The 11,061-nt window shown below is 43.7% G+C and overlaps 1 pseudogene; it reads left to right on the top strand.

The window, feature by feature from the left end:
* The first annotated feature begins 1,919 nt into the window (after positions 1-1,919).
* LOC112823869 (ATP synthase F(0) complex subunit C3, mitochondrial pseudogene) lies at positions 1,920-2,496 on the top strand (annotated as a pseudogene).
* Positions 2,497-11,061: the final 8,565 nt, after the last annotated feature.

Here is an 11,061-nt window from a genome sequence, read left to right on the forward strand (position 1 = left end):
AGGGCCCTCCGCGTGCGCAGAGGCGCCGGAAGTGGCGGAAGGGAGTGAGTAGTTCTTCACCGAAGTTCTGGTCCGCGGGTCGGAGAAGAAGTCCACATCAAACGTTGGAGAAAAACTTTTATAACTTAGTACAGCCATTGGGGTTTAAGTCCTCTATGATGAGAGGGAGTGTGGCCTGGAACAGCACCCGAGACTGACTTGAGAGTTGGCCTGACTGGCGTTGGCCTGAAACCAGATTCACAAAACGGTAGCCTGAGACAAATTTGTGGAGTGTTGTAATTGTTCTGTATCCTGTTAGTGTTTGTTGGTACTTAGAAGAGTCAGTGCAGGTGTTAAAACTCGTAGGGCTGTACACCAAGAGCGTGGCGAGTATTTGGTTGTCTAAAACAACCAAAAATCATTTACTAGCTATGTGACCACCTTTGTTAATCTCTGAAACTCACTCTTGTTTCGCTCCAGCAAATTATGCCCAGAAACTGAGATTTGTCTTTGCCAATAGTTTATATAGCACAGGTTCCCTGTAGGGACTCTAGTTTATAACAGTAGTAGTTCACAAGCCAGTAGCATACAGGTTAACGTCTCCTAATAAGCTAATGAAGAAATAACATACTCCCGGGGCACCTGGGTGGCTCAGTTGGATAAGCGTCTGCCTCCTGCTCAGGCCCTGATCCCCTGCATGGGGCCCTCTGCTCTGTGGGGAGCCTGCTTCTCCCTCTCCCTCTGACTGCCGCTTCCCCTACTTGGCTCCCCCCCCAGTCAAATAAATAAATCTTTTTAAAAAATAAAAAAAATATATTCCAAACCAAAGATAGATTAATTACATTATAATTCCAGGCAAAAAGGAGATGAAATAAAGTCCAAGTTTAGTTGTGATGTGCTTGTCTACGAGTTGGTCCTCTGTGAATCAATCCTTCCAACTAAGCTGGGGATCAGCTGCCAGCTTCCGTTCCTTGCTGCTGGGGCACACAGCTAGCTGGCACTCTGTTGACCACCACCCAGAAAGACTGCCTTACCAAGGCAGGAAAAGATGTCTTTTCTCAGACCATTGTGTCTTTAACACCACTGAGGACCAAGAGTAGCCTGGCCACCACAGGAACAAATGTCTCAAGATCTTCAGAGATCTGTTTAGATCAGCAAAGAGTAGCCTTGCCCAGACCGAACATTCTCAGTAAGTCCTCATAAATTCTTGGTATTTAAAGTTTAAATGTCCATTATGTCATAGTTGCTTCTCCATATGTTCCTATCTATAAGCACCTGGTAGCACAACAGCTTGGCTGCTATCATCCTCATATGGCCTTCCAAATTCACCCTTAGATCAAAACAAGTGCACTTAAGTCATAAACAAGTGGATTTGACATCTTAAACCAATACACAGTTCCCATACGTTGTTTTGTGAGGATGAAATGGTGACAGCAGCAAAACCTTTAGCATTTAACGGAAGGAATATATATGTACATGTAGGATGATTTTTATTTGCTGATTCTGAATTTACAAATTTGCCTACTCACAAAAATTTATTTATAACCCCAAAATCAGTACTTCAAGAGCTCCCGAGGTGGCCAAAAAAAATTGAGTTGCCCCAGGCATCTGTTCCCAGCTGAGGTAGAACAATACCACGCCCGCTGCCTTCTTGTTTCAACTCCCATGCTGCCAACAAGTGTCTGTCTCATGATATTTAGTGCTACATTTTTCATGTTTTTGTGCTTATTGTTTGTGCTTTTGCTGTTTAAAATGGCACACAAGCATAGTGCCTGGAGTACTGTCTAGTGTTCCTAAGTGCATGAAGGGCATCATAGGGGCCAATCCTTTGATCTCTGCAGCGTCACTGTGGCAGACACCCCCCAGGAAGAAGGGAAGCTCGGGAGAGGAGACCAGGTCGCCCATCGCCCAGGTCCTCCAGCTGCATTGCCCTGCATAAGATGTTCGCCTGCATCAAGCTTGCCTGCACACCCACTCTGATTCGAGTTGGATCCAGAGTTGCATACAGACCAATTTCTCCATCAGCGTTATCTTGCCCAGAGGCTAGGACTGGAGAGATGATAGCAGGAATAGAAATTAAGTAAACCCACAAGGGCTCTATGGTATTTAATGGGGCCCAGAATGGTGTGTCTCAGTAATCCAAAGGGAGTTTCAGACCAGTGTAATCAGCAGAAACATTGATACTGCTGCCAAATTTATTGGTGCAGTTGCTGCAACAGTGGGAGTGTCTGGTTCTGGTGCTGGTATTGGAACAGTCTTTGGCAGCCTTATCGTTGGTTATGCCAGAAACCTTTCACCGAAGTAGTAGCTGTCCTCATTGCTATCCTGGAATTTGCCTTGTCTGAAGCTATGAGTCTCTTTTGTTTGATGGTTGCTTTCTTGATTTTGTTTGCCGTGTAACAAATTATTGCTCGAAATGTTGGCATTCATATTAATTACAGATGTAATTCTGTGTATCTTACTGTGACTCCAAAAACTGTAGTATTGGTGTCATGGAAATAGATGTTATTTCCAAGGTCATTTTTTTTTTGCTATGATTTGTACTTACCTAAATTTAGATCGTCACAAAGAAGAATATGCATTCAGGTAGATGCTGTACAAGTCAGAGGAGACTACAGTAGTTGCCCCATGATGAAAAAGAGCCAGTTTTTATGAGAATTCTTTTATATAGTATTCTGCACATTGTAATTTATAGTGATTTGGGTTATTCATATAAAGGAGAAATGAGTGTTTTCAGCTTCTATGAAATATGATTAACTAAACCAATTGCTAAAAAAAAAGGGTATGATATGCCTTATGAAGAAAATAGGTGTTAGATAAACTTAGTTCAGACATGAATTAAGTGCTACTGGCCTTCAGTTCAATGTTAATGAATCAACAATATATACTAAATAAGATGCCTTTAAACAGAAACATAAAACAAGAAAGGTTATGTGTTGATAGGTTGACAAAACCAGAGGCTTGCAGAAGTCTAACCCTGTATTTTTCCTAGGAGCAATGGCTCAGTATTCACTAATTTAATGTTCACAGCAACTTTTAGAACATAACTATTACAAAAAAGAGAGGGGTGTGTGTGTGTGTGTGTGTGTGTGTGTGTGTGTGTGTGTGTGTGTGTGTATAAAGAGGCGCCTTCCTGCCCTAAGGGTCTGTGATAAGAGCCCCTTACAGATCTCTGTGACATAAAGCATCAGAACAACTGGAAGGGGGCACCTGGGTGGCTCTGTCATTAAGCGTCTGCCTTCAGCTCAGGTCATGATCCCGGGGTTCTGCGATGGAGCCCCACATTGGGCTCCCTACTCAGTGGGAAGCCTGCTTCTCCCTCTCCCACTCCCCCCCTGCTTGTGTTCCCTCTCTCTGTCAAATAAATAAATAAAATCTTAAAAAAAAAAAAAAAAGAACCACTGGAAGGTCACTCCCTCTAGGAAACCTCCTGTAATTGTTCCTAGGACTGCAAGGCCAGGGGTTCATTTAGCAGAAACTCCTTGGCTGAGGAGCCATTGGGCAGGAGGGGGAAAAGGGTAGCTATAAGACCAAAGGAAGAACTTGGGGCAAGTGAAGATGTTCTGAGGCTGAGCATGCTGCCTCTGCAGGGGGCTGAGTCCCCTGTCTCTGGGGGAAGGCACATGTTCAAATTGATGCTGACCAGTCTCAAGGATACTGCAGAAGATAGCCTTACACCAGGAGGGAAACTGAACCAAATGGACGTCGAGTTCACAGGCTATTTTCATTTTTTCAAAAAGCCTTATAGAAGTTATATGGATTATACCCACCATACCACCTCCAATAAAAACCACCATAGGTTCAAAACATCCACATCCAGACCCCACTCCCTACTGAATCAGAGCCTCTGGGAGTAGAGCTTAGGCATCAATATTTAGAATGATTCTTCCAGGTGATTCTAAGAAGCCCCCACTGTGTTAGGTAAAGAACTACTGGGCTAGGACTAGGTCAATTTAGTAAAATCCCCGGCTGCTCAGAGAAGGGGCAAAGAATCTCCCTTTCCTGCCTATCCCTAGAGCCTAGCATAAAGCAAGGCACTGAAGAGGCTTTTACTAAGTGTAGATTTCTTTCTTGAATCTCTGATTAGCCAATAAAGACAGCAATGTGATCGGCCGATAAGACAGGGTTACCAACCCAACAGAACAACAAGTGACAGGGTCCAGATTAATCATTATGTAACAAATGCTCGCCGTCCACTGGACACTGGCTTCAAAACAGAAGTCCAAGACGCTGGCCTCTGAGCCCGCCCGCTCGCCTCAGGGCCAGGCGCTGACCGGTCCTGGAGCTGGAGGTCGGGTCGCTCCCGAGGCTCTTTATAGAAGCTGATACCCGGGTGCGTGGCAAGGGCCCACCACAGGAACTCCTGCGTGTACGGCTCCAAAGGCAGCGGGAAGGGAGGCACTCGCATCAACAGACGGCTCCATAGCGCGGGCAGACACAAGCCATCAAGCCCCTCCAGGGCCACCTCGTCTAACAACGACTCCAGAGAATCCTTTGCTACCTCAGTTTGCAGCTCCCCGGGCGCCTGGGCACCAGGACACAAAGAGCCCTCCAGCGCGCAGACGCACTAAGATCCGCAGCCCCGGGACGCGGATTGGACCTAGAGATCAGAAGAGGAGTTCCAGAGCGCTGGCGTGACATCACGCCCTTTGGGGGTGGGCTCAGTCCGCGGGGCTCCACCGCCATTGGTCTGGAACCCCGCAGTAACCAAGGGAACTGCAAACAGTGTAGGGGCTGCTTCCGGTTCGAGCCCCCGGAACCGTCGCTCGGGCCGTGATTCTCCCGTCTCTCCTGAGGCTCCCTCAGACAGAATCTTAGGCAAGAGAGACCTGGGCCACCACTGCCTGACCCAGGGTGGTCCCTGGTCAGAGGGAAAGGGAGCCCTACTGGTCCAGGATGGGAAGAAGAGGCTGGGGACAGTGGTCAGTGGTTTGGCAACTGTGCAGAGCTATGTTGGGGTAGGAACCCGGTACAGGCCAGGGGCTCAGGAAAGGTTGAGTGGAAAGGAGAAGTAGAAATCTGAAGGGGGATCTTGTATGTCTTCGTCGGATGTGGAACTGTGATATCTGGGAGTTGTTATGGGGGTAAGCGTCATCCTGGGGAGTGCGGTCGTCAGCTCCTGGGAAAACGGAGTTGGTTAAGGTGGGTGTGGGAAGACGAGGGCATACTCTCTCTGAGCTTTGATGTTAATAATTAGTACTGTTCGCTACCAGGAACTCTATAAGCGCTGTCAAGCAACACCTCCTTAAGCTTCTTTTAGAAAAAAGAGAAAGATTTTATTTCTTTGACACACACAGAGAGAGAGAACGAGCAGGGGGAGAGGGAGAGGGAGAAGCAGGCTGTCTGCTGAGCAGGGAGCCCGATGTGGGGCTCTATCCCAAGACCCTGAGATCATGACCTGAACCGAAGGCAGATGCTTAACTCACTGGGCCACCCAGCCCTCCCCCCCCCTTAAGCTTCCTAACAGCGCTTTGAGGTCAGTGGTGTTATCCTGTTTTGCAAATGAAGAAACAGGCTCAAAGAAGTTAATTTGCCCCAAATCAAATAGCCAGCAAGTGGCAGAGTGAGAAAGAAACCCACACTCTGTCTCTGGAACTAAATTATAGAGTTTGAGATTTGGAACGGGTTTCAGAAGCCCTTCATTCCAGGCGCTGCAAATGCAGATATCTGCAGGGGCAAGTCTGATGGGTTGGATTGGGTTGTAAGTGAAAATCAATTACCCTTTTGAAAGGAAGGCTCACTCAGCTCCAACCGACTTTTTTCCTGGGGCACTTCTCTAAAACCATGACAGCCAATCAGTCTGACGACCAGATGGCCAGATGCCTCCCGCGGGCCACTATTTAGGGTTCCCTGAATTGATTCATGGAATTGACCATTGAAAACAATCTAAAAATAGGCTACTCTGATCTCATTTTGAAGATAGGGGGACTAATGTCTAAACAGACTGTTACGTCTGTGTTAGAATCCAGATCATTTTTCTCATTTCACCACTGTCCCTTCCGGGAATTTGTTCCTTGTATCCACTCAATGCAGTGTGGGAAAATTTTTGTTTAATTGAACAGTACTTAAAAGATGTCTGTGTCTTTTGTACTTCAGAGGTATTATAAAATGTCATTTGCAGTTTGCCTTGTGGAAAGATCAATGTAACATTGCTACAAAACAATTCTCAAATATTTTTTGATCTCAGGACACCTTTATGCTCTTACCTCAAAAGTGTTTTGTGTATATTATATCTATGATATTTACCACAACAGAAATTAAAGCTGAGAAAATCTTAAAACATTCATTTATCAGCTATTTAAGAATAACAGTAAACTTGGGGCACCTGGGTGGCTCAGTTGGTTAAGCATCCGCTTCCTGGTCATGATCTCATGGGTTTTGAGATCCAGCCCGGTGTTGGGCTCCATGCTCAGCAGAAAGTCTACTTAAGATTCTCTCCTTCTGCCCCTCCCTGCACTTGTGCACTTGCTCTCTCTCTCTCTAAATAAATCTTTAAAAAATAACAGTAACCCACTACTTCTGAATATAAATAATAATTTTAATGAAAAATAGCTATGCTCCCCCCCAAAAAAAATTGGTAGGAAGAGTAGCATTATTTTACATTGTTTCAAATCTCTTCAGTATCTGTCTTGATAGAAAATAGACTCTCGTTTCTGCTTCGGCAACCAAACTGCTGTGTCTTTTGACTGATGTATATGAAGAAAGTCTGGTCTCACACAGATTTTTAGTTGCCTTTTCAAATAACTGTAGACATTCCTTTTTTTTTTGACATTCTTTTTTGATACTACACTAAAACTTAGCAAGTGGTAATTTCTTGAAGGGTAGGTACAGCGTGCCATCTGAAACCATATTGATGAATTCTGTACTCTTCTACGTTAAAATCCGTTGGTTTGGGATGCCTGGGTGGCTCAGTCTGTTAAGCGGCTGCCTTCGGCCCGGGTCATGATCCCAGGGTCCTGGGATCGAGTCCCACATCGGGCTCCTTGCTCAGCAGGGAGCCTGCTTCTCCCTCTCTCTCCCTCTGCTTGTGCTCTGTCAAATAAATAAAATCTTAAAAAAAAAAATCCGTTGGTTTATCTTGCCCTTTGTTCAGATATTTTACCCAAGTATGATTTTATTACATTAGGCATTGGTTATTTGGAAAATGTTAGTTTACTGAGTTAAGCAAATCTTCCAAATGTTGACATTTCAAATTCCATAATGTAATATCAAGTGGAATGTCAGTATATACTATCAAGAAAATCACATTTGTTAATATCACCACCTATCTCATTTTTTTAGAAAAAAGTTTAACCTGCTAAACTCAAAGTAGTAGAAACAAGTTTTCATTTGGGCAAAAAATATTGTCAGTTGTTTTGTTGAAGGGACAGACTCACTTTTTTTTACATATTTGAGAAAAATGTCTGTGAAAAACCCAAGTCTGAATAACTATAGTTAGCTGTTCATTCAAGTAAAATTGGCATTCTATATGTATGTGGCTAGTTCAGCTGGTAACTCAAACACACAAGTGTTTTCTGGGATCGACGATTATACTTTGGCTTGTAGCAGAAGTGCTTGATGTGTACTTCCCATTTTGTCACACAGAATATTAAAAAGATATGTACTCATGGGATGAAATTGAATAAAATTAATTTTTACTATTTCATAAGAAAAAAAACATAGAAGTCCATGGAAGTGGAGAGGGACTAGTAAGATAATAAAAGTTGCCGTTAATGCCAAAAAGATTGGGAAAGAACATTTCCATTTTCAATGTGGAGGACTAGATAATCAAAAAATTCTCCTGCCAGGGCCCCTAGGAGTTGGTTGAGGTGCTGGCTCTTGATTTTGGCTTGGATCATGATCTCAGGGTCCTGGAATCAAGCACCACATTGGACTCCGTGCTCAGCAGTGAGTCTGCTTGAGGATTCTCTCTCCATCTCCCTCTGCCCAACCAACCCCCTGCTCACATGCACTCTCTCGCTCTCTCTCAAATAAATAAATCTTTAAAAAGAATTTTTTCCTGCCAAGAAACACTCAGATATGCTGGATAAAATGCAATAAATAATTCTTTTAAATGCATACAGTATGGAGGAGGGACGTTTTTCTTTTAATTTTATACCCATCTGTACTGTTTGAATGTTTTGACTTTGTGTATTACTTTTTTAAGACTATTTGAGAGAGAGAGAGAGCATGAGCTGGGGGGAGGGGCAGAGGGAGAAGCAGACTCCCCATTGAGCAGGGAGCCCGATATGGGGCTTGGTCACAGGACTCCAGGACCCCTAAGATCATGACCTGAGCCGAAAGCAGGTGCTCAACCCACCAACCACCCAGGTGCCCCTGTGTATTACTTTTATTTTTACTGTATCATGTCTTTAATTTTTGTCATTGTATTTTGTTTTCATTTTACTTATTTTGGGGGTAGATAATACTCAACACATGAATCAAGATTCAGAAAGTACAAAAGGTCAAACTGCCAAAATTCTCCCTCCCACTCCTATTCCCACCCCTATTCCCAGTTTCCCAGTTCCTCTCCCTATCCTAGAAATATTTTATGTAACTACAACCAAGTAATGTTGGTTGTACATGCACACCTGAGTGGTGTGGTATCCCCCTCTATAACACACATTTTAGCTTTCTTTACATGCTATTTCACATCTTAAATTTTTCATACAACAATAGATTTTGAAGAATATATCAGTGCATAAAGAGCTGCGTGTGTGTGTGTGTGTTTAATAACTTCCTAGTGTTCAGTTTATGGATGTACCATACTTTATTTAACCATTCCCCTATTGGTGGATAATAAGATGGTTTTTGGTGGTGCCTGGGTGGCTCAGTCGTTAAGCATCTGCCTTCAGCTCAGGTCATGATCCCATGGTCCTGGGATCAAGTCCCTCATCAGGTTCCTTGCTCAGCAGGGAGACTGCTTCTCCCTCTCTCTCTGTCTGCCATTCCCCCTGCTTATGTTCTCTGTCTCTGTCAAATAAATAAATAAAATCTTTAAAAAAATGATGGTTTTCAGTCTTTTGCTATTATATAGCGTGCTGCAATGTGCATGTATCATTGCACACCTGTGTGGGTGGGTCAAAAAGGAGATGATTTATAATTCTGATATATATTGCCAAATGCTCTCCATTAAAGACATTCCTACAGCAATGTGAGAGTATTTGCATATATTCTTTTATAACTAAAACAATAGTTTTATTTTTTTTAAGATTTTATTTATTTGACAGAGAGAGAGAGAGTGGGAGAGAGAACACAAGTAGGCAGAGTGGCAGGCAGAGGGAGAAGCACGCTCCCCGCTGAGCAGGGAGCCTGATGCAGGATTCGATCCCAGGACCCTGGGATCATGACCTGAGCTGAAGGCAGACACTTAACCAACTGAGCCACCCAGGTGCCCCTAAAACAATAATTTTATTTTTTTATTTATTTTTTTAAAGATTTTATTTATTTGTTCATGAGAGAGAGAGGGAGAGAGAGAGAGAGAGAAGCAGAGGGAGAAGCAGGCTCCTAAGGAGCAGGGAGCCCGATGCAGGACTCGATCCCAGGACCCTGGGATCATGCCCTGAGCCGAAGGCAGACGCTTAACCATCTGAGCCACCCAGGCGCCCTAAAACAATAGTTTCAAAAACTTATAATTCAGAAGAGATTACTGAGGAATTACTTCTGCTTAAAACCAGCAGGATTAAAAAGGACAAAAATATTATTACTGATAGCCATATTGTTATTACCACTTGTTATTACCACTGTTCCATCCCCATTGCCCCTCTGCTGATTTTCCTTGGAGTCCCAGGAACAAAAATAATGTAGAGGAAGGGGGGCACCTTGTTACTTTAAAAACCAGGCACCAGATCTCCTCTTAACAAAGAAATTCTGTGATTGGTGTATTAGTTTGCTAGTGCTGTCATAATAAAGTACTATAGATTGGGTCGCTTGAACAACAGAAATGTGTTTTTTCACCGTTCTAGAAGCCAGAAGTGTGAGACGAAGGTGGCAGCAGGGCTGATTTTGTCTGAGGCCCCCTCCACGGCTTGCAAATGGCTGTCTTCTCCCTTGTCTTCACATGTTCTATCCTGTCTACTTATCTGTGTCCAAATCCCCACTTCTTGCAAGGACATCAATCATACTGGATGAAGTTCTACCCTAATGACATCATTTTAACTTAATTACCATTTCATTTTTTTTTAAAGATTTTATTTATTTATTTGACAGAAAGAGAGAGAGCACAAACAGGGAACAGCAGGCAGAGGGAGAAACAGACTCCGCACTGAGCAGGGAGCCTGATGCGGGGCTCGATCCCAGGACCCTGGGATCATGACCTGAGCCGAAGGCAGACGCCTAGCCATCTGAGCCACCCAGGCGCCCCTTAATTACTTTTTAAAGATCCTATCTCCAAACACAGTCACATTGTGATATAGTAGGGAATAGGCCTTCAACATATGAATTTAGGGGGGACATAACTCAGTCCATAACAGTGAGCATTAACCTCATTAAGTATGAGAAGTGGAGTCCCACAGTTGCTCCTCAGCCTTTCTTTCTCATGCAGTCTATTATTTAAGGAGTGAAAGAATTAGAGTTGTGTCCAGGAATATATAGTAAAGGGACACAGAGGGATGGCCAGATGAGCCATAACAATTAATTCATTGGAAGCAAAAGCAAGGGATCAAAAATGACTAGGACTGCTATAAACCCCAATTAATATTTTAGGTCACAGAGAGGAACTTAGATTTTCCCCTTAGACCCAGGAAGGAGATGAGAGCCCATTTTTGTTTAAACCTTAATGGACATAGTGATGACCCCAGCAAGCACCAATGGCTTTAAAAAGAGAAGATTTTATTTCTAGATCACCTAACAGTCCAGCCATTGGTTGGAGGTGTGGATTGTTAGTGACTTTGGGGTCATTAACAAGTGGAAGGTGGAGGAGGGAGAGCGTGCACTGAATACTCTTTAGATCCACCCAGAATGAACTAAACAGGGCAACTTCTGCACAAGCAGTTTGGGTAGATAGTGGAGCAGAAGCTAGGGACTCACATTCACAAATATTTTTTCAATCTAATTATTGAGCATAAAATTGGGATGATTGAAGCATAACGGAGCAGTGAGGGA

This window comes from Callorhinus ursinus, unplaced genomic scaffold, assembly GCF_003265705.2.
Source record: "Callorhinus ursinus isolate GAN/ISIS: 27379988/994484 unplaced genomic scaffold, GSC_fseal_2.0 scaffold9, whole genome shotgun sequence".
NCBI classification, from domain to species: Eukaryota; Metazoa; Chordata; class Mammalia; order Carnivora; family Otariidae; genus Callorhinus; species Callorhinus ursinus.